This window comes from Lycorma delicatula, chromosome 2 (genome assembly GCF_047948215.1).
Source record: "Lycorma delicatula isolate Av1 chromosome 2, ASM4794821v1, whole genome shotgun sequence".
In the NCBI taxonomy this organism is placed as follows: domain Eukaryota; kingdom Metazoa; phylum Arthropoda; class Insecta; order Hemiptera; family Fulgoridae; genus Lycorma; species Lycorma delicatula.
In genome coordinates, this window is record NC_134456.1 from 136235781 (window position 1) to 136257684 (window position 21904).

The 21904-nt window shown below is 30.2% G+C and overlaps 1 protein-coding gene across 1 annotated transcript in view; it reads left to right on the forward strand.

Annotated features, from left to right (window-relative positions):
* LOC142319955 (irregular chiasm C-roughest protein) overlaps positions 1-21904 on the forward strand; it is a 431511-nt gene that overhangs the window by 90899 nt on the left and 318708 nt on the right. The gene's annotated exons all lie outside the window — the stretch shown is intronic.

Below are 21904 nucleotides of genomic sequence, written 5' to 3' on the forward strand. Positions count from 1 at the left end.
GAAAAAAGGGTTAAAAAGTGTCCTTGTATTGTAGAATTTTGTTATATTATTATGACTTCTCACAATAGCTATTAAACAAAATCATTTCACGTAATCAAAATAATCGAAAATATTAACAAAAGTAACTAAAGTAATTGTGAACATCATTTAATAAATCAATAAGTATAAAAATTAACATGAAGTTATAGTATAAAAATATTTAAATTGATCACATTTGTTTTTTTAAACTGGTACAGAAAAACTTGATAAGAGAAATAGCTCAAAGTTGTAATAATTGATAAATAATAACATTAATAAGACAAAAATTTTTGCGCTTAACTTTAACCTGGTGTGTGTGCACCATTCGCGGGATAGTTAAGCATTTCAATCTGACTAGAAAGAAAAGAGAACGAAGGATGATGGAGTTCCTTAAGATTTAGTAAAGAGGTGTTAGGGAACGACCAAAGTTGTATTCAATTACAGCATTATTTCAGCATTGCTGATTTCACCTCTTGCAGAGATCATGCTGAAAGCAGTAAACTGGATGAATAGTGCGCGAATGAGCTTCACGGAAATCCTGTGCATCACTGTAAATTACAATGATTCATTTAATTGGCTTTGCATACCAAGTTGTTAGCTGCAATTGATGTGTCTCCCTTCTATTATATCCCTCTTTTCGTAATTGAAGGTCATTACAAGATGTACTACAACAAGACCGTTATGAAACCAGTAAAACATAACAGACCTGATATTAACCTTCCGTACAAACATGAGAAGGACACCTACGTTGTTTATATTGCTGTCTCGTTCGAAAAAAAGTTTAGATATGCCGAAAACTTAACTTAATATAGAAAAATGACAGATCAGATTAGAAAGGTCAAGCTTAAGTTAATATCAAATAAGGATTCCCCTATTCTGGAGCAGTGCATTTTTAGATAGATACCATACTCAGTACAGATATCTAAAAGTCTTGACGTAATATAATTTTTATAACTTGTGTACAATACAGAAAGCAGTGATTTCATATAAAAATAAGATAGAGCATTCATAATAGTGAATGTAATTTGAGAGAATATTGATGGCATAACATTAAAAAATTCAGAAATTTCATTAATGAAATACTGGGAACATGCCAGATTGAAAAGAAGCAAGAAAAAAAATTTGATTGTATTTTTAAAATACTAGTTAGTATTCTAGAAACCCCTATTGTCACTTCTAGTCTAAATATTCTTACCACCAGAAATCGTTTAGTTTTCTTCTTTCTCCGTAAATATTAATGTATATATCTTTTAAAAATAGATACAATTTAGTAAAATGTAGATTGTTCCATAATGATGGGACACATTTTAAATATAAATATCTCGAGTTGCTATAATAAGTTTTAATGCAAACTGGTGAATTCATACATGACATATAAGAGTTTTTCACACTACATTAAGATTTGAAAATCACGTCCTTCAGGTAGTCACCATTACGAGAACATTCTTGGGTTCTGTCTTTATTCTGCAAAATGGTGCGGTGGAGCTTGTCAAGTGGAATGGTTGCAATGTCCCTTCTGATTTCTTCCTTGAATGCATCAATTGTCTGCCGGTGATAGATCTACCTGGCCAATTGATGTTACTATATCGTGAAATAAGGCGCTATGGGAAGTTTTGGTTGAGAGTTACCGTAGGCCGTTGTGCTGTGTGACAGTTAGCACAGTCCTGTTGCATCCACATTTCTGAAAAACCACAATGTTCTAACTCGGGAATTATAAACGTATTGGGCATGTGGTTATAGCGTTCACTATTAACGGTATCGGCAGAACCACGACTGTCCTCGAAAAAGTACGGACCAATGACACATTTACGTCACGGCATACGAAACGGTAACTTTGACACTTTGTAAAGGTTTTTCGTGCACATTGCGGTGGTTTTCTCGATCCCAGAATCTACAGTTTTGCGTATTAACGTAAGCAGATAAGTGGAAATGAGCCTAATCTGACGAGATTAGCTGCTCAAGAAATGTTTTGTCCTTGTTGCACTTATTCAAGAGCGTATAATACAACGTTTTTCTACTAAGCCTGGCGAGAACAACTGCGGCGTTACCTGTATTTTATACGGATACAGGTGCAGGTCTTGTCTTATAATCCTGTGGACACTGCTACGGGAAACATCTACTTCCTGAGACAATCGACGAGTAGACTTGTTTGGACTTTGTTGCATGGTGTTTGCAACAAGTTGAATTATATCCTGGGAACGAGACTGTAGGTGCCGTCCAGGGATCTTTTTTGTTGGCATTTCCTGTTTCTCAAAAATTCTTCACTTCACGGAGGATCACTTTCCGGGATAGTACATTGTGTTCACTGAAGTGTTGTCTGAATTTCTTTGCGCTGCGATGATCGAGTCTTGAGAAGCAAAATACGCCTCTAAAACGTACGCAACTTCCCTTGGGGTCCACGACATCATCAAGGAGTAGACACCTGCAACAAATAATAACAAAAAGTACTCACATGCATTTCAAGAACAGGCTTTCAAGAACAGTAACATACACATGTATAAGATTACTCACGTCCCTCCAAAATACAAATAAAATGTGTCCCGTCATTACGGGACATCCTAGTAGTTTTTTTCAGTATTCAAGGTTTTGGTGAAATACTTCATTGGGTAATCATTTTTTCGTAGGTTAATTTAAAACTGACATTTAAAACTTACATCAAAATAGTCATAAAATAAGAAAAGGATTTTGCAGTTTTAAAATTGCATCACCACATAAAAAAAATATTTAGAAAAATAAAGTAAAAGACGTATTATTCTGTTCACCTATAACATAACCAAGTCAGTTTTATTCTTATAAATAACTTTAAAATACGCAAATGCATTCAAAAATATTTTCTTATAATAGTAATAACTTACTATGAAAAAGATGTAAAATAAATACTGAACATAAATTATTGCATAATTTTATAGAGATAAGATTTACCTATATTAAAGTTTAATTAATTTAAATAACATATTTAATAGTTATTAATGCAATCCATAATAAGGTTTTACGTTTTTTTTTTTTAATTAAATATTTCATGAGAAAAGTAATTTTATTTAGAATTTTTATTGAATAACATAATATTTGACGATAGGTTTCCAGGGGTAGGCTCCGATTCCTTCTTATGTTGTTGGTTTCCTATGTTGGTTTGAGCTCCAAAATCCAATGGCACAAATGCGTAGCTGGTTTCCATACTTATGTGCACATGTTTGTAGCAAGTTTTCGATTACCACCTGGAATAAATTCTTTTCTGGAAGTTTTCATCATGCCTGTTTTTTGCTTGAAATTGTTTTGAGAAGGTGGAGTCTTTCTAATGTTGTAAATCGTATAAATTTTCTACCCTTTAATTCAGTTAAGGGTTCTTTGTTTTCCATTGCAAGCTTTACCATTTCCGGAGAAAGTTGCTCGGATAACATTTTTGGTGCAGGAAAATGAGTCCTGTTATAATTTTATTTTTTTTTTTTAAATTTGGTTTTCAAGAGTCATACTTTGTTAAATTTATTTTATCTTTTTTTTAGCATTAAATTACATAATTTGAATTTATTATCTGCACTATTGTTATTTTTATAACTTTTAAATTAAAATATCTCTCAAACATAAAATTATAATGTTCATTAATTTTTGTTTCTAAGATTAGTTTTTTTTTTTTTTGTCTTCAGTCATTTGAGTGGTTTGATGCAGCTCTCCAAGATTCCCTATCTAGTGCTAGTCGTTTCATTTCAGTATACCCTCTACATCCTACATACCTAACAACTTGTTTTACATATTCCAAACGTGGCCTGCCTACACAATTTTTCCCTTCTACCTGTCCTTCCAATATTAAAGTGACTATTCCAGGATGCCTTAGTATGTCCCTATAAGTCTGTCTCTTCTTTTAACTATATTTTTCCAAATGCTTCTTTCTTCATCTATTTGCCGCAATACCTCTTCATTTGTCATTTTATCCTTAGTTATCATAATGATTAGTTATCATTATTATTTGCATCATTTGAATTTTTTTCTTTAAACGTCTTCGTTTGTAATTATCGGCTGTATTTTTCAATACAATTAAATTATCGTCTAAACATTTGTTAAAAAACTGTATTGGGGAATTACGTTTAAAATTTCACTTATTTTTTAATCAGATTTTTCTCATCAAAAATTCTATTACTGATCTAATATTCAAACTGAACTTTAGAAATACTTTAATTTCTACTGATAATGCTGTGCAATTATTATTTTCTATTACTATACACTTTTAGTGTGTTTTGTTTATTAAATTATGCCCGTCAATATAATTTCAGAGTTTATTTCTTAAATGGATATTTTTTTTCTTATTTATTTATATATCGAAATTTGAAAAGGTAAAAATGATAAAAGGTAAAAGCTAAAAGTTTATATAAAGTATTAATTAGGTTTATTAATCTTTTTTTAACTTCCTTCTTTAAGATAACACAATAATAATTAATAAGAATAAAAATTTGTCTGTTTGTCTGTTTGAGCATCACGTCTCAACTGTCTAACCGAATTGATAAAACTCTCATCCAAAAAAGTGAGAATTCAACACTCGAAAACTTTTGAACCTTTTGATCTTATTTCCTATTGAACATGACTTAATATGTTGATTCCTATATTTTAAACACACCAAAACCTCGGTCAGAAATTTTTGAAGGAGGTGTTTCAAAAGTAAAAATTACTGGATCGATAAATCCATTATCGTATATATTCAAATAAAATATTCCCCATACTAAATTTATCAACTTTAGTCCAAGAAAGAATTTTATGAATCCATAGCAAAATTTAGGATACTGATGAGGACAACCCTGGTTTAAGCCTGGCATGTAGCTTGTTCATTCATAAATTCTATGAAACGGTACCTTAAACTTTAGTTCGATTGTTTGTAAAACTTAATTTTGTAAAAAAATTTATAACTTTTGCTGACTGAAACTGGCAAAAAGATAAGAAAATGTTGCTATTTCACCAGAAACGATTGTTTGTTTTTATTTACTTTTCTAATATTTTGTGTGTTTGTATATTTTTTTTTTTCTTTCCGTAGCAGAGGAAAAAGCTCTGCCAGCCGCCGTCAGGCCCGTACTGACGGCAGTGCGAGGCTCTCACCCGCTAAAAAACCTCCCCTTCTACCATGCAGGGGCCCGATCTAAGCCATATGGTATATACAGCCCCTGCATGATCACCCAGGCACTCCACTATCCGAATCCGTGTGACAGGAAGGCGTTCCCAGGGGGCGATCGACGAGCGACGACTCCGAGGAGCCCCCGCCGCCTACCGCCAGAAGCTTGATCACCCATCATCGAACTCCAAACCTCCATAAATTCGCATCAACTCATCCTGCCGTCGCCTCTCTTCATTGGCCTTCTCTCTTATCATTGATCCGATCGTAGTCGAGACACACTCCCACTTGTTGCCATTGCTGAGCATTACCTCGATTATATTGTTGGCCCCCTCCACACCCTGACCCTCGAGCACTACGCGGAAGTTGCGCCATCTAGGACAAAAAAATACTACATGCTCTGCTGTGTCCAATCCGCCGCAATCGTGACAGCGACTTTCAAGTCGCTGTCACGATTGCATCATGGCATCATGGCATCTGCCCATCCTGTACAGGTTATCATCCATGTCCAGACAGGAACTGGGTGAATTCGTAGCTTGTATTACCATGCTTTCGCTCCACCCAGTTCCTGACGTCTCGTATGAGCCCACCAATGTCCACCTTCCTTTGTATCTAATTTTATGTTTGTATTTAATTTTTATGAAAGAAATATATTTTATAAGAATCAAAGTATTGCAAACTTTTCATATAAAAGGAATTCCAACAGTTTTTAGGTTGCTATATTTTCAGTGTTTACGCTGTATTTTTTATGTGCTTGCGCGCGCATAATATTTTGTATTTATATATTTGCTTACTCTTTATATCTAAATATTATAAGATTTTTTTTTTAAATCATTAGTTAGAACTCATTATGAATTCTTTATTCACAATATTAATTTTAATAATTTCATTTCTTTCTTTATGAATTCTACTTATAGAAACTAACAGTAATTAACATTTATTAGAGTTAAGCCTACTTACATATTAACCAAAGGAAAAATTAATTTCTTTATAATTCTATTTGCATTGAAATATGTAAAATGATACTTAAAAAGAGAATAATAATTTCATCAGCAACAATTAATTTTATTTTTCTTAATTTAATATCTTTATATGCATAGATTTCTTTGAAAGAAATTGACTCTTAGATTTAATTACAAATAAACGAAATATACTTCATTGGGAATACTTATCAGCGAGACGCATAACTGCAAAAGATCTCTCATTCTACTTTTTATTTTTTTTACACTCTTTGTGTTTTATTCTTTTTTTCTCCTTTCGTTCCTTTTATAACTGTGCAATTTGCATTTTTGCACAGAAAGCTAAAGAAATTGTTGTTTCGTGGCTGTTATGGAAATATAATTACTTAGCTACAATTGTATTTTTAATTTTGTTTCAGTGAATAAAAGGAATCTATTTAAAGAAAATAATAAAAATTTTACTCTATTTTCATTATTATTTTTTTCTTTCATGATAATTATGTGCATAGAAGTTATTTTGCATTATTTGTATGTCAGCTTTATTACATATATGAATATATTATTACATACATATAATTATTAAATGTATGTGGGTGTTATTCAATATATATATATATATATATATATATATATATATATATATAAAACAAAACGTCGTGAGTGATTCATAATCAATGCTCAGCAAAAACTACTGAAGATAAGTTGATGAAAATTTTATACACGTACTTCTTATGATGGAAGTGCACACGAAGAAAGAATTTTTTGAAATTCTGAGTTTAAATGGTTAAACTGGAATGAAATTTACTATTTTTTTTAATTTCTCGCTAAGAAATGAAGATATCAACTTGATTTTTGGTGTGTATAATCTTCATGTGAATATCTAAAAACTAATCTGTAGATTTTTTGAAATTTAACCTTGAAAGGGATGAAAAAAGATGAAAAACTTGTGAACAGTGATTGCAAATTTATCCATTTACTTGTGTATAGTACTAAACGAGATAATTTGGGCTTGCAAATACTCAAATATCTAAAAACCATTTTCGGGGTTTTTTGAATTTGGATTTTTTAAAGGGTGCGACGATGTACGGCGTGGTGGCTCAAACAATACATCCACTCTTACTGTATATGCGACGCGATTCCGATTACTAGACAGATATAAACACCTGCCTCCGGTTACTAGACTACAAAACATGAAATGAAATAAAAAATTGACCGCGGAGTTCTTAGTAGATATATAATAAAATAAATCTAAGACTATAATTCACTTTTTAAGCTGCATTAGTATATATATATATATATATATATATATAAAATAAATTAATCTAAGATTATAATTCATTTTTTAAGCTGAATTTCAAATCCTATATTACAAGTTATAATTTGAAAACGCTTGATTTTTAAAAAAAAAATCTAACAATAGGTACGGAAATCCTACAATTTTATATCTTGAATCAAGTCAGTCCATTTCAGTGAAAACGTAATAAGTTTTATACTTCTCATTGCTACCTTTATTAATGCAGTTTTGTCTATTCTCAAATTAATTCCTTATTTTCCTCTAATTCTGCTTTGAATTGAAAAGTGGTTTTGTAGTGGAATAACAAACGTATTTAATGAGCTGTAGAAAAGCAATTTAGATTTTAATTTCAGCTTAGATTTTCCACGTTATCTAATTAAATTTTAATGACATTTGTTTTAAAACTTCATTTTCTTCTGTTAATTTATTTCTTACCTCTAAGTAGAATATTCGGAGAAAGATTTAAGTGTTTTTTCTTCTTTTTTATAAAAAATAAGAAATTATTAATATGATTTAGAAACCAATATAATTTGATAGTCGGCTTAACAACAATAATAGTTAATTTCTACAAATTATTTATCAATAATAAATATTCCACAAACATGTAGCTTTGTAAAAGAAAGAATACAAAAATTTCAGTTCATTAACCTAAATTTTTCTCTAAGCCAGTTTACCTTTTATCACTGAACAAATTCAATCAAATTTATAGTTTTATAAAAGGAAAAAATTTTATTCACTTTTAAAAGATAAACTTTATTACTTAACGGTTATAGAAGAAACCTTTCATTCTTGAGAATAAACAGAATTAAGTCTTGTTTTTTTTTCATATTTTAAGAACCCTATTAAAACAAGGGAAAATGTTTGATAACCTTGTTTACATACGTTTACTTTTCTTTAAAAATTTTTCAAGTGGAAATTATTATGTATAAGTTAAAAAAATCCATGCTTCACAGAGCTAGTAAGAAGAAAACATGATAATTTTATAAAGAAAATATAAAATGCTTTTAGTAGAAGAAAATTTTACAAAGAACCAATTTAAGCAAAACTCCTTTCAAGAAATGTTATCAAAATTTTGCATATAGTTCTATTGAAGTTTTAGTTAGATTTTTCTTCATAATTATCCTTCTTTTATAATTCCCTAAATTTTTCTCAGGTTGTTTCTTACCTATTTTTACTTATGTTTGGTGTAAACCGTTAAATTAATAAATTGGTTGCGTTACTATAGTTTACATTTTTAAAAGTTTAAAAAACTATTAGATGTCAGTAAATGAATAAAAAATTAAGAAATATAAAAATTGTTAAGATTTTCTGAGCCAAATACAGTTTATCGCGTTGGAAATCTTTTCTTAGAAACGTACTACGGACTAAACCCCCTTCGAAAAAAAAATAAATACGGATTTCGCTCAAGAATTGTACATCAGAGAAACAGGATAAATATTCCGGTGAAGGTATCTTTATTATATTTGACTCGGATGTATAGTTAAAAATAATTCAGACCCTTTGTAAAACATTTTAACGTAATACATTTATACTGAGAGGTAATCGAAAATTCAAAACAATGCTCTTTTTCCTTCTACATCTTTTGTTCAAAGTGGTTAGAAAATAGTACTCCGTCCTCTTCCCTGGATCTTTTTAACATTATTTTTGTATTTTGTTTATTTTAGTCAAATATTTTTCATACAAAAGAAATTTCCTTGCTCTATATAAAAACACATTTAAATATATTCCTATGTAATTGATTATTTGGAAGATGGATTTTGTTAAATTCAATTTATTTTTGAAATAAAACTTGCATTTGTAGCCTTTCTTTAGAACTTCATTTCTAAGAAAGTCTTCTCATTAAAAAATAACTAATGATAAAAGTCTGTTAAGGTGATTAATTTAATTTTTTTATTGAAAATAGTATGTAAAACAGTAGTATGTAAAATAGTAGAATGAAATGTAGGGCACCTATTATATTAAATGTAAAACAATAAAATTTCTTGTTTAAATAAATTACTACTTTATAAAAGAAAGTTGTATTTATTATCATTTACTATTTTGAAAAGAAATTTACCAAAATGGAATACACATTTCACAACAATGAAATAAAATTATTAAAGATTAGAATAAAAAAAAGGTTCCGTACATAAATTTCTGCTGGAAAATTCTTGGTATTTAGTTTCCACGAACAATCAGATAGCGGTTAAATTTTCGACAACAAATATTTGTAACAGCAGTCCGTTATTAAAATTTAAACACGTTTTTCTGTAGCCTACATGGGAGTAACATGAGTTTTATAATGGTTATTGTTAGAATTACTCGTTAAATTCCGTATATTTTGTTTCACTGTGGAAACTTGTATTTGAGGTATTACAGTTTGCATTAAGACTTAATTTTATAATTGATAATGGAAATAGAATTAAATAAAGGGATGTGTTGATGGTAGATTATATATGGAAACAGAATATTGGTGTGGAAGAAGAAGGAGCGAGCGGCAATTCTGGCTGGTAGCGGTCGGGAAACAAAGTTGTTTCCTACAACCTTCTAACCCTAACCTACATACTACAATGTATCAAACTACAGTTCACCTACACAACACCAGACCATCGTCGCTTTGCCATCGTTTTATACATAATGCATGCAGGTTACACTCCGCCACCCAAACACTCAGTGAATCCCTAATTCCCATTAGTATTAATGACTCTCCGATGGCTTATGGTTTCAATCTTCCAACACCCTTACCTTCCAAAACCTCAGCTTGTTACCAATCATAAACACTTTACCTAAAACTTACTCCAAAACTTATTTTGAAAATTAATCCTTTTATTTTATTATGCAATTGTAAATGGTTCTTCAAATTCAAGCTGAGTACGACTTATGATCGTATTTTCATAAAATCGAGCCCATTTAGATGGAGTTTTAAAAAATAATTTTTACATTAAATTAATTTATGTAACTTTTTATTTTACGCAACGTACAATTAGTAGGTACCATTTCAACTGATAATTACTAGATTAATCGGAATTTCTCCCGGAAACCTCATGGTTTTCAGCTATTTCTCTAAAAATACAAAGGCATTTCCAGTACAGTAACTCGACGAGGAAAATACTTCAGGGTTTGGTGTTTCCAGTCTTCTAAAATTTGACGGATGAATTGTTTAATATAAATTTAAGGACTGGATAAAATTACAAAATTATAAAACTACTTTGAACTCCTTACTGCCTGGTCACTGATCAAATTAAATTATTTACGTTCGGATTTCAAACCTCTCTGTTTATTTCATATACTTTGTCCAAACATTATTTCCCCAAAGTAATTAACTTACATTAAGTTTATTTATATTATAGTTTTCACTTAACAACAATCTTTAATAGCAATCTTTGAGCGCTTTCGGATTATTGATCCATCCTCAGGAACAGTGATATGTTATACATAATAATTATTTACTTCACATATCATTAATTATAGTAAATTGAAAGCGCTCCAACATTACTATTAAATATTGTTGTTAAGAGGAAACTATTATATAAATAATTTATATATTAATACCAACGGTCCATGCTTAATAAAATTAATTTACTTTTAGATGTATCTACCTATTCCAGGTTGACAAAAGAATTGTGTAGACCATATTTGGCAAATTTGAGATTACTAAACTGTTATCCGTAACTCTTGTATATACAAAATCGATATATTATTAAAAATTAGAGAAAATCTAGATAAAAGCCTTGACTAGCAACTTTATATTGGATTGATTGACTCATATGAAACGTTGGGATAAATTTGTAGAAATACTTGGAAAACTTTCTGTCGCTTTAAGAAGCTATGTCAGTAGTTGATGAAAAGAGTGTAACTGTAACTAGTTATGAGCATCGACATCCAGATTTCTTAATATTTCAAAATAATTTCACTTTTTTAGTTCTCCCCTCCCTCGACGATCATGGTTTTTAACTTTACCAAGTTCAGAATTCAAAACCTGTCACAAACTATAAATCTACTTACGGGTTTAGGTAATGTATGTGGATTTACGAGCTTCTTCAACTGAGAAAACCATTATATTTTCAATGAACTATGTTATAATCGGTCATTAAAACGTTGAAATATTTTCTTCTGAAGTACGTGTATGTATTAACGGTTATATTAATGGTTATGTCATTTTATTATAGGCTTGTACAATTAGACTGAATCAATATTGTCTAATAATTTGTGTTCGTTGTTATGTCGCATGTATGCTATTGTAATATGATGATTGAACAAGCCTGTCCTATTTACTGTTTGTAGTATAGGTGATTTAGTCTCATGTGTCCCTTAACAGCATCCGTTTATGAGGCATCCTTCGTAATGGGTTTGCCGATGTATACCATTCTTGTAACATAATCCATCAATTCCAATCTAATTATTATTATTATTGTTATTACCCCATTATTAGTGTGTAAGTTAAACAGATATCAGTAACCGCTACAAAAGGAAATATACTATAATTCGGTTAAAGAAAACTGCTATGAGATTTATTTATAAATATATTGAGAAATCTTGATGTTTATTGATGAATCAAATTGAAATCTTGATGATTATTCTAAAATATTGAATTTTTGGTAGAGATCATTCAGAAAATCTGAATTTTTCCTTTTTTTGTGTAGAAGCCCCTACAAATTTTTAAGAAAGCAAATTTTTCCTGAAAGTAAGACATTCGATTTCTTGTAAAAATTTAGACATATTTGATGAATCGAAAAGATTCATTTGTTTACTGTCTGGTAATTTCCATGAAGTTATCCTTTGATTACTATTTTCGGCTCGCCGCATTAATGCGTGCAATTGTTATGTAATTTAATAACCTGCATTTCTGATCTGTAAATACCATAGAACGGTCAGACATGACCGTTATGAGGTGTTATAGAGCAAATTTTACGGTAGTTATAATAATAGTAAGCAGATGATTAAACCCACCGGGTTGGTCTAGTGGTGAATGCATCTTCCCAAATCAGCTGATTTAGAAGTTGAGAGTTCCAGCGTTCAAGTTCAAGTAAAGTCAGATATTTTTACACGGATTTGAATACTAGATAGTGGATACCGGTGTTCTTTGGTGGTTGGGTTTCAATTAACCACACATCTCAGTAATGGTTGAACTGAGACTGTTTAAGATTTACACTCACGCATTTACACTCGCTCATATCATCCTCTGAAGTATTATCTGAAAGGTAATTACCAGAGGCTAAACAGGAAAAAGAAATGAAAGATGATTAGAAAGATGACTTAACATACGTTAAGCCGATATATCGGTAGTATATTACGTGAATTATTATGAATCCATTCGTATTTTTCAGTTTCTGCATTGTTTACACAGTTACTGTTTGTGTAATTAACAATAATTTTAGGCATTGAGCGGCTCCAGCAACAGCTTAGCACTCTGACGGCGGGGTGACAAATTATGTGATTAAACAGATTAATTACGTTTTCCTAAATCACTATTGGTTTCTTAGCGATATACTTGTAAATAATTTTACTTGGGTACCGACATCATGACTTACACTTATTAACGATCATATTTTTACTTTCCTGCTATCATAGGTCATCAGCCAAAACTGGGCTATGGGTTTTTTCCATTTCTTGACGTTTCATGACCCAGGGAACCCAAAAATCATAAACCACTTTGGGGTAATGTTTGACTGGGTAAGTTGATTTTGATGAAATTTTGTACAAACTCGTATATACGGGGCAAATTGTTGGTAAAAGTTTAGGGGTAGGGAAGACAGTTTTTTGGGATCAATTTTCTCAAAAGTTTGCAAACATAACCCCACTTTATGTTAAGCTCAGCACATGCTTATCTTACTATTTTTTTTTTAAATTTGCTCCAAAATTCCCCCTTCCCAAAAAATCAAAAAAGCTATATTTTTATTTATTGTACATTTTTTAACAGTTTTTTTTTATGTCTTCCTAAACATAATAGTGGTGCAAGTGATCCAATAAAAATACTTTGGAAGCAATACTGGGAGCGCAGGAGCCGAATTTAAAAATATCGATTTTTGGAATTTTTTAAAACTTTTTTTGTTTAAACTTTTGGTAATAATAATATTACAATAAAATTTCGTTTTAGTTCACGCCCAACTCAAAGAAAGAAATCTTAAGTAAGTGTTTATTGGTTATGCATTTTTCAGTGGAAAAGTTTTTAATATCTTCCATTTAAGATAGAAAACGTAGAAAAATCAAAAACAATTTCTAGGAAGGTTATTTTGCAAGCTGGGAAGAAAAAATAATAAAAGTATACCGATTTTTTTTAGTTTTTTTTTTTAAACTTTGGTTTATTTATACATAAAATGATCATTTTAAAATAAAACTTCATCATAAATTACCCCCACCCCAAAAAAGAGATCTAGGTAACCAATGCCAGGAAAGTATTTAAAACTTTTAATTCCGATTAAAAGTTAGATTTATTCATTTATCCACCTTAACTTACGCGCACCAGTATGTTAACAGTTATTAAAAAAAGTTACTAGGCTGAATTCATGTTAAAATTAGTTTATATAAACTGGAATATTAATGCAATTTTATTGTTTATTATTATTCACTTATTATTTATTATTATTAAATAGAAGTAGGTCATACACTTATTCTAATGCTTATGAATTTTTAACTTTCATAAATGTACCATACATTAACTTAGTTATTAAAATTAAATCATTTCATATGGGAAGAAAGAAGTTATGTATGTCATTAAGTTAAAAACTAATTACGTATAAAACCTTTGAGCAAGTTGATCTAAATTAATTGCACTATAATTGTACGGTTTTATAAAGATTTGAAATAGCTCGGTGGAATATTAATAGTTAATGACTACTATTGTGTTCAATTAATAATTAATTTATTGTCCATTTACCATCCATATCGTTTATCAGATGGTTTTTTTATAAAGTTTTTCTTTAGTAATTAAAAATGAAGAGATTTTTATTTTTTAACATTTTCTAAATGTTTTACGCTTGTAATCGATCAATTTTATTCCGTAAACGAATGTATTATTTAGCATCTACTAAATAATTTATAGTTGCAGTTAGTAATTTCGGTATAAGTCATTTGGTTATTATCATTTGATGTTCATAAAGTACGCCTGTAGGATAATTGAAACCAATGACCGTAGTAGGTAATATTAGTTACAAGATGATGAGAATATTTTCAGTCCGCCTTATACTGTAAACAGCATTTGAAGAAGATGTATTGCTTAACATTATGAAGATTCTCTTGTTTTTAAATGTACTTTTCAATTAAATGTCATGTTTTACGTATGTCTTTAGTCACTTGGTATCATATTTTCTACAATAAATTGAATATGATTTAGTCTCAAACAAACCGGTGTACTGTGAACGGGATATATAGTACAGTAAAATTAACTTAAATGGAATTAATTTGGGTCATAATGTAACTTTGGGATAATGTTTACTTTCACATGTAATTTAAGAAATTAAGAGTCTTGAACATCAGATAGTTGTGTTTAATAAGGATATCCAATTGTGTTTTGTTTTTAAACAGGAACGATAAGCGTAACCGTTCACAAAAGGTAAATTTAAAAAAGGTTACCAGTGGAAAATTAATATGTATAGACTTCGTATTTGTATTTGTTTAGTATGTATGTATTTTAAAAATTAATTATTTCTCTCGGAAAATTTACCCAATAATGTGTAAAAGATATTTGCGTAGGAAAAACATACAGGAAATTCTAATCGGTTCTTTTATTTCAATTGTTTTTCTTTTTTAATTCACTAGGAAAAGAATTTTAAAGAAATAAATCCACGTGTTCTCGGAGTCAGGTTTGTGTATTTATTAATGAAATTTTACTACTAGAATTAAAATCTGGATTCTGTAGGGATTACTGTTCCAACACGCGGCATAAATAGTGTACTATGTGGTGGTATAGGCTTACTGTTTTTATTGTTCCAAAAGAATTTTTCGTGATTTTATTTTTGTTTAACCTCCAGGACCACCGTTAGGTATTGCTTCAGCGGATAAGATTAATGATTTCTAGCGTGTGTGAAAATTCCATGCCTGACCGGGATTCGAACCCGGGACCTCCGGATGAAAGGTGGAGACGTTATCGTATTTTACAGACGCAAGACAGACTCTACTACTACGTATTCTGTATTCTCCTCCACTTTTATAATCTTCCTGATCTCCTGATTTTTTCTTTTTGTTAATCTGTATCTAATATTTACCTACTTCTTCACATATTCTAATATTTGCTATACTTTACAATCTTTATCCTGTTCAACACTTTCCTTCATTATTGACAGAAAGTTTTTGATTGAAAGTTATGATTAAAGTTATCTACCTAGTGGACGTTTTGTTGATAATTACGTGTTGGTAAAATTTTGACGAATTAAAATTTTTTTCCCCTTTTTTTTGGTTGGAGAGGAAAGATTTGGAGAGATTATTATGGACGGTTGTGGAAATTATGGCATGTGAAAAAATCAATGCTTCAGCGGGATTCGAGCTTGTAACTTTTTGAAGAAATAGAAAAAGCTGCCGTTGTGTCACGATTCAGAAGATGAATTTAGGAAGTGGTTTTAAAACGTTGCTGTATCATTACGTACAGTAAAATTTTAAGAGCCAGTTCAAGAACATAGTGTGTAGGTAACGCATATTTTCTGAATTTCATTAATGATTGTTGCTGCACTTGCGATCATTTCAGTTCAGGACTGTGATACACTCCTTCCTTCACCTTGGTATGTTAAAACCATCTTAATATATGGACCACTTTTAACATACATTCGAGCATGTAGTTACTCTTTTTTCTTATTCAATTATAATATATAAAACAGGACATGTGTATGTGTGTGTGTGTGTGTATGTGTGCACGTGCGCGCGCACACACATATATATATATATATATATATATATATATATATTTTAAATAGTGTTACGTAAAGACCATTATTATAAACCTTTTATTTATAAACTGTCATAAATACAAAACAGTACTATTACACTAATAAATGTAGCTGTTAATATAAACTATTTTGCTGTATAATATAGAATTCTACCTCTAATTGCAACCACCTCAGAGGAACCTTACGTTTATTTTACTCAACCATTCCGATTACAGATGCAAAAAAACGACAATTATAGATATAGAATTCAATAGATATTTACACCATTACAAAATTTGGGAATACAATAAATTATATTTACCCAATATCTCCAAACAACTAATTAATAAAATCATTTACTAAGGATCATGTAATTAAAATTCCTACAAAAATTTTGTACTATATAAATAAAAGAAAAGACATGAATAGACTAAAATCATATTTTATATAAAAGATATTAAATTCATTAACATCTAATTAATGAAATTATAAAACAGGATAATGAATTGATAATAATTAGGAGTATTTTACTACGTAGTGTATTTAAATAAATAATAATACAAAGTTTAAACATTTTGTTAAGTAACAAACCAAATACCATTGTAATAAACCCTACAGGCGAATAAACTAGATTTTCACAGACCTATAGCATTATTATCTGATAATTATTATTTCATTATTAACTAATAATGTAGTTTAGACTGTGAAAATACTGTACTACTGTAAGATTAGTATTTTGATATGCACATCCTTCTGACTCCAGTTTGGTTGTTTAAATATAAACATTTCTAAATAATTAACCGATCGAATCGAGCTTCAGTTTTAAATCGGTCTTGGTTTGAAAAAAAAAGTTTTTTTTGAATCAGTGACGGACAACTAGTTTTCCGATTTTTATGGAATTTTTCATTAAGGTTCCTTCCTGTTAGATGAACGAATATCATATTATAAGGATTTCAAAATTATACTTTTTTTTTTCTGATAGGTGATTGAAGGAACATTCCATTGCCACGGTACAAATATGTGCTGTTCCCTTCAGTTCAATTTTTACGTCTTACAGGAAATTTAATAGTACCGTTTTATCTTTACGACTGCTCCTTTACTATTTCAAGGGATTATGCCTTTCTCAGTACATTGCCAAATAGGAATATTTAACCTTACATTGGTTTTCGATAAACAGTCTAATTTTAATATTGTTTTCCCCTTTGACACCTTAATTACGAAAAAAAATAATGGGGACATATTAGAAGTACTTGTTGACAGTTTTTGAACAGTAATATCCGATATCCCTGGGATTAAAAATAAAATAAAAAAATATATATGTATAAAATAGAATTATACATAACTTATAATAATGCATAATAATACTTATAATTATACATATTTTTTTGCCGTATTTTTATTGCACTTTATATTTTTAAATTTTTTAAATTTATTAGCAAATGAGCGTGTTCTATTGTACATTGAACCACTAATAAATAGATTTATTCTAATGTAATTAATATTTTATAGATAAGATTTAATTCCGATCCATATTATTATATTTGTATAAGATAATAATCATATTGTATAGGGTACATATTGTACATATATGTCCAGTGCATAGTTTTATTGAATAAATAATCTCATAAATTTGAGTCTGTTTTTTTGTATTGATTAATGTTACCCGTTCTTCAGTTTTTTCTAAGGCAGCAAATTCTCCTCTTTCAGCTTTTCTTTAAAGCAGATAACTTTGTTATAATCCTTTTACAAAATAGTATTGTCTAATTGTGACCCTTACATTTGAAAATGAGTGAAAAACTAATAAAATTAAAAAAATAATTGACTATTATTTATGTTCTTTAGTTTTGTAGTTGGACGAATTTTTTGAAAATAATATTTCAAATTTACTCTGAAACATTTTGAATGACTTAGTTTTTTAATTATTTTATGAAAATAATCGATAAGTGACTTGATGATATTTGAGAAATGTATATCATTTATGTTGTGTATATAATATTGGTTTAACAATATTTATATTAATATCGGTTGATTTGTCATGTGTAATTAATATTCCATGTTTGCTTGTTGTTTAAACTTAAATATTAAATTGTACTTCATGTACATTGCAATCTCTGCTATACGTTAAGCTAAATGTTGAACAGTGTTTGGATAGTTAGTGCACCTGATATACGTTGTTAACATTTGCTTACCGAGTTAGTACTTTCAATCGAGTTTACATTAGGATTGCGTGATGTTTCATATCTGCGTGATGTAACATGATGTGGCATTCAGAGACTTCGCATACAGGTCTATTTATCTATAGTACTAGTATATTTTACATAATTTCCTTATTTTAATTTAGATATATTATTTTATAAAGGAGTATTAATTATTACAGTTAATAATCTTTCCTTTTGGGCTTAAATTTTGTTATAAGAACTACGGTACGTGGAGGTAGTTGGTAAGGGTATTAATTTCATACCGTTATTGTTAGTAAGTTCCCTTAAAGAGTAACATGAATCTTAGATTACTGTTTTAAGTTGTTTTCATTTTCCAACTTTATTACGCACTGTTAAATGTAAATAATAACTCTTCTACTTCATTTAAATAGTAAGTATTACTAGTACAGACTAAAAATAATGATAAAACATGTAGTAATATTAAACATATTTCAAACAAGTTTATCTAAATATTCTAAAAACAAACTTCCTTGTACGTATAATAATTTATGTTGCTTTATTCAAAAGTAAGTCAGCGGTTCATAATTTCGTAAGTAAATATTTAAAGAAATTTATTGTAATTAATGGTAAAACTGTAATGTTCTAGTTCTTTGTTTTAAAATAACATGAAATATTAATAATTCAGTTGTAATTTATTTTCTCTCAGATTAATTCTTATTCTATTAACGAGGAAGAATGTTTACAAAAATTTGGCCCTTTGGGCATTTTGAATATTTATGCTTTCTTTTAACATCAGAAAATCTTGAACTGCTGAAAATGAAACTTCATAGAACATTTTTGGATCAAAGATGGAAAATTTGATAATAAATAATAAATAAATTTGACAATAACAATTATAATTACATTCGGCTCTCCTGCGGAGCCATAAGTAAGTTTCCTGACAAAAGCACGTGATAAGAAGGTCCTTAAGAAACCCGCAAAATAAATAATACACAGTAAACAGTTGCAAGCAAACTTAAAGTCAAATATGAAATTTCATGCTCAATCATAAATCACAAACCATTAATTTCAGCACCATATAGTCCACAAAACAAACATTAATAACAAAAGAAAAAGAAAGAGAAGGAACAAGAAATTAGATACGACACCACTAAACTTGACAATGTTAGATTCCAAACTGCTACGCAGACTCTAAGTCGAGTACATGGGTTCATTTCAACCGTTGGACGTCTTTGCTGTTATCGAGTAGATTAATTAAGGAATCCTGGTAAACATGATTCTCAAGCCTCTGCAGGTATTTGACATTACGCTGTCATGCAGTCTCACGAACCGATGGGAGCTCCAGATAATCCTGAATCTCATCATTCCGCATGAACCACGGAGCTTCGGCAATTACCCTCGCTACTTTGTTCTGAAATCGTTGCATAATTTCCACATTACTAGTACTAGTCGTTCCCCACAATTCGTACGTCCAGATTGAGCGCAGGATAGCCTTGTAAATTAAGATCTTGTTGGATGACGTGAGGCCTGAGTTCCTCCGTAGCAGCCAATAAAGTTCCCTGTACCTTGCGTTTAGCTGTTTCCTCTTCATCCTCACGTGACACTTCCAGCTCAAACGCCGATCCAGGTGAAGTCCCAGATACCGCACAGTCTTCGTTTGCGGGATCAAAACACCTTCGAAGTACACACCGAGACAGTCACCTCTCCGCATGGCAAATGTGACGTGCCTCGACTTAGACTTAGACTTGATTAACTTTAATCCTCCACTTTTTCTGCCACACGCACATACGATCCAGCGCCATTTGTAGGGTCTGCGAGGCTAGGCCAGGGTTTTCGTTAACGGCCAGCATAGCAGTGTCATCAGCGAACGTGGCGACGATGCAATCATCCAGGACCGGAATGTCCGCAGCGAATATAGAATACAACACAGGGCCCAGCACAGAGCCCTGAGGGACACCCGATCCAATCTCAAAAAACCTTGAATTCTCGTCATTACATTTCACCTGTGCAAAACGCCTGAAAACTGATGATCCGGAATTATCCCCTTAGTCTCCAACACTGTCCTAAGCCTGTGCAGTAGTAGCTTCTCAAACAATTTAGATAAGACTGGTAACAGGCTAATTGGTCTGTAAGAAGAAACTTCCTGTGCAGGAAGTACATATTTTCCAGTAAATATGCAGGTAACAACTCGTGAACAACACGAATTTTACGGATAAACACATGCGCAATGCCGTGTAGGTACTAGCAACAGAGAGACTAGGTAGGCGTCGCAAAGACTTTTTGGTACTAACAGAATATGCAGCTTGCACGTCAAGCTTCTGGTATTAGCACTTTCGGTCAACCGCTTTTGGCTACATCTGCCACACTCCCTGCCTCTTGAAACTTGTCGTACAGGCGCTTGATGGTGGACTTGTTTGGTACATCCACACCATACTTTTAAAAATTATTAACTTGAATCATGTAAGAGGTAACGACCTCTACATGTTTCACATTTACTCTCTTCAGTAATATGCATATACAACAACAATCAAATTGCATAGATAATTTACTTACTGTATTTCATTACCAATAGTGTACTTACGTTTAGATCCTTAAGAAATTGCCTTTGTCTATGGCATTACTGAAATTGACGGAGTTAAGATAGCATGTAATATAAAAATTAATTTCTCTTTATGTTATGGTTAAAAATTAATTATTCAAATACTTTTTGTAGTTCATTTATTAATTTTTACGGTTTAAAAAGCAAAACATAAAATAATTTCTTTATGATAAATATCTAATATTTTATCAACGAAATTTAATTGATGACTAATTATAGAAAAAAACGAATTGAATGAGTAGAAAATTATCTACTTAATTTAAATGATCTATATAATCTTCTAAATTGCTAGTTTTTCATTAATAATCTACTTCTGAAATCTTGTAATACGGCGTAGGGTTATTTTATTTTTATGAACACTGACATTATAACAGAACATTAGGTAAATTAATAGAATATAATTTAATCTTACCCTAATTCAGATATTACTTCACAATTTTTATCATTTTTTTTTTTTTTGTTGTTATAAATTAAAAATAATATAATCAAATTTAATTGGGGTATTATTATATTCTAAAATAACTTTGTTACAACTTTAATTTAATTTAACTAACTTTAATTTTGTTATAATTAAGAGTATAAATAAAATTTAAAATATGTAGTGTTCAAATGTTGAAATAAATATTAATATAACATAAAATTTTACAACATATAATTATTTCGGAATAAATTTTAGAAAGTGGGTAAGGCTTTGTTAAATTTTGAGAAAAGTATTTTCACTTTATTAAAGTTACTCCCCGATGGATGAGTAGAATTAATCAAAGTGAGTACTAAATTCTCCCCAGATATTGCCAATTTATAATTGTACGTCTCTATTCGTTGTAAAGCAGACGATGTTGCATCTTTAGAGGCAAATTAAACTGCTCTGCATGGAGTATAGAGTAAACTCATTAAAATTAGTCGTAAACGTGTGAAAGTGAGTCCTATGAGGCGACGTCCTAACTCA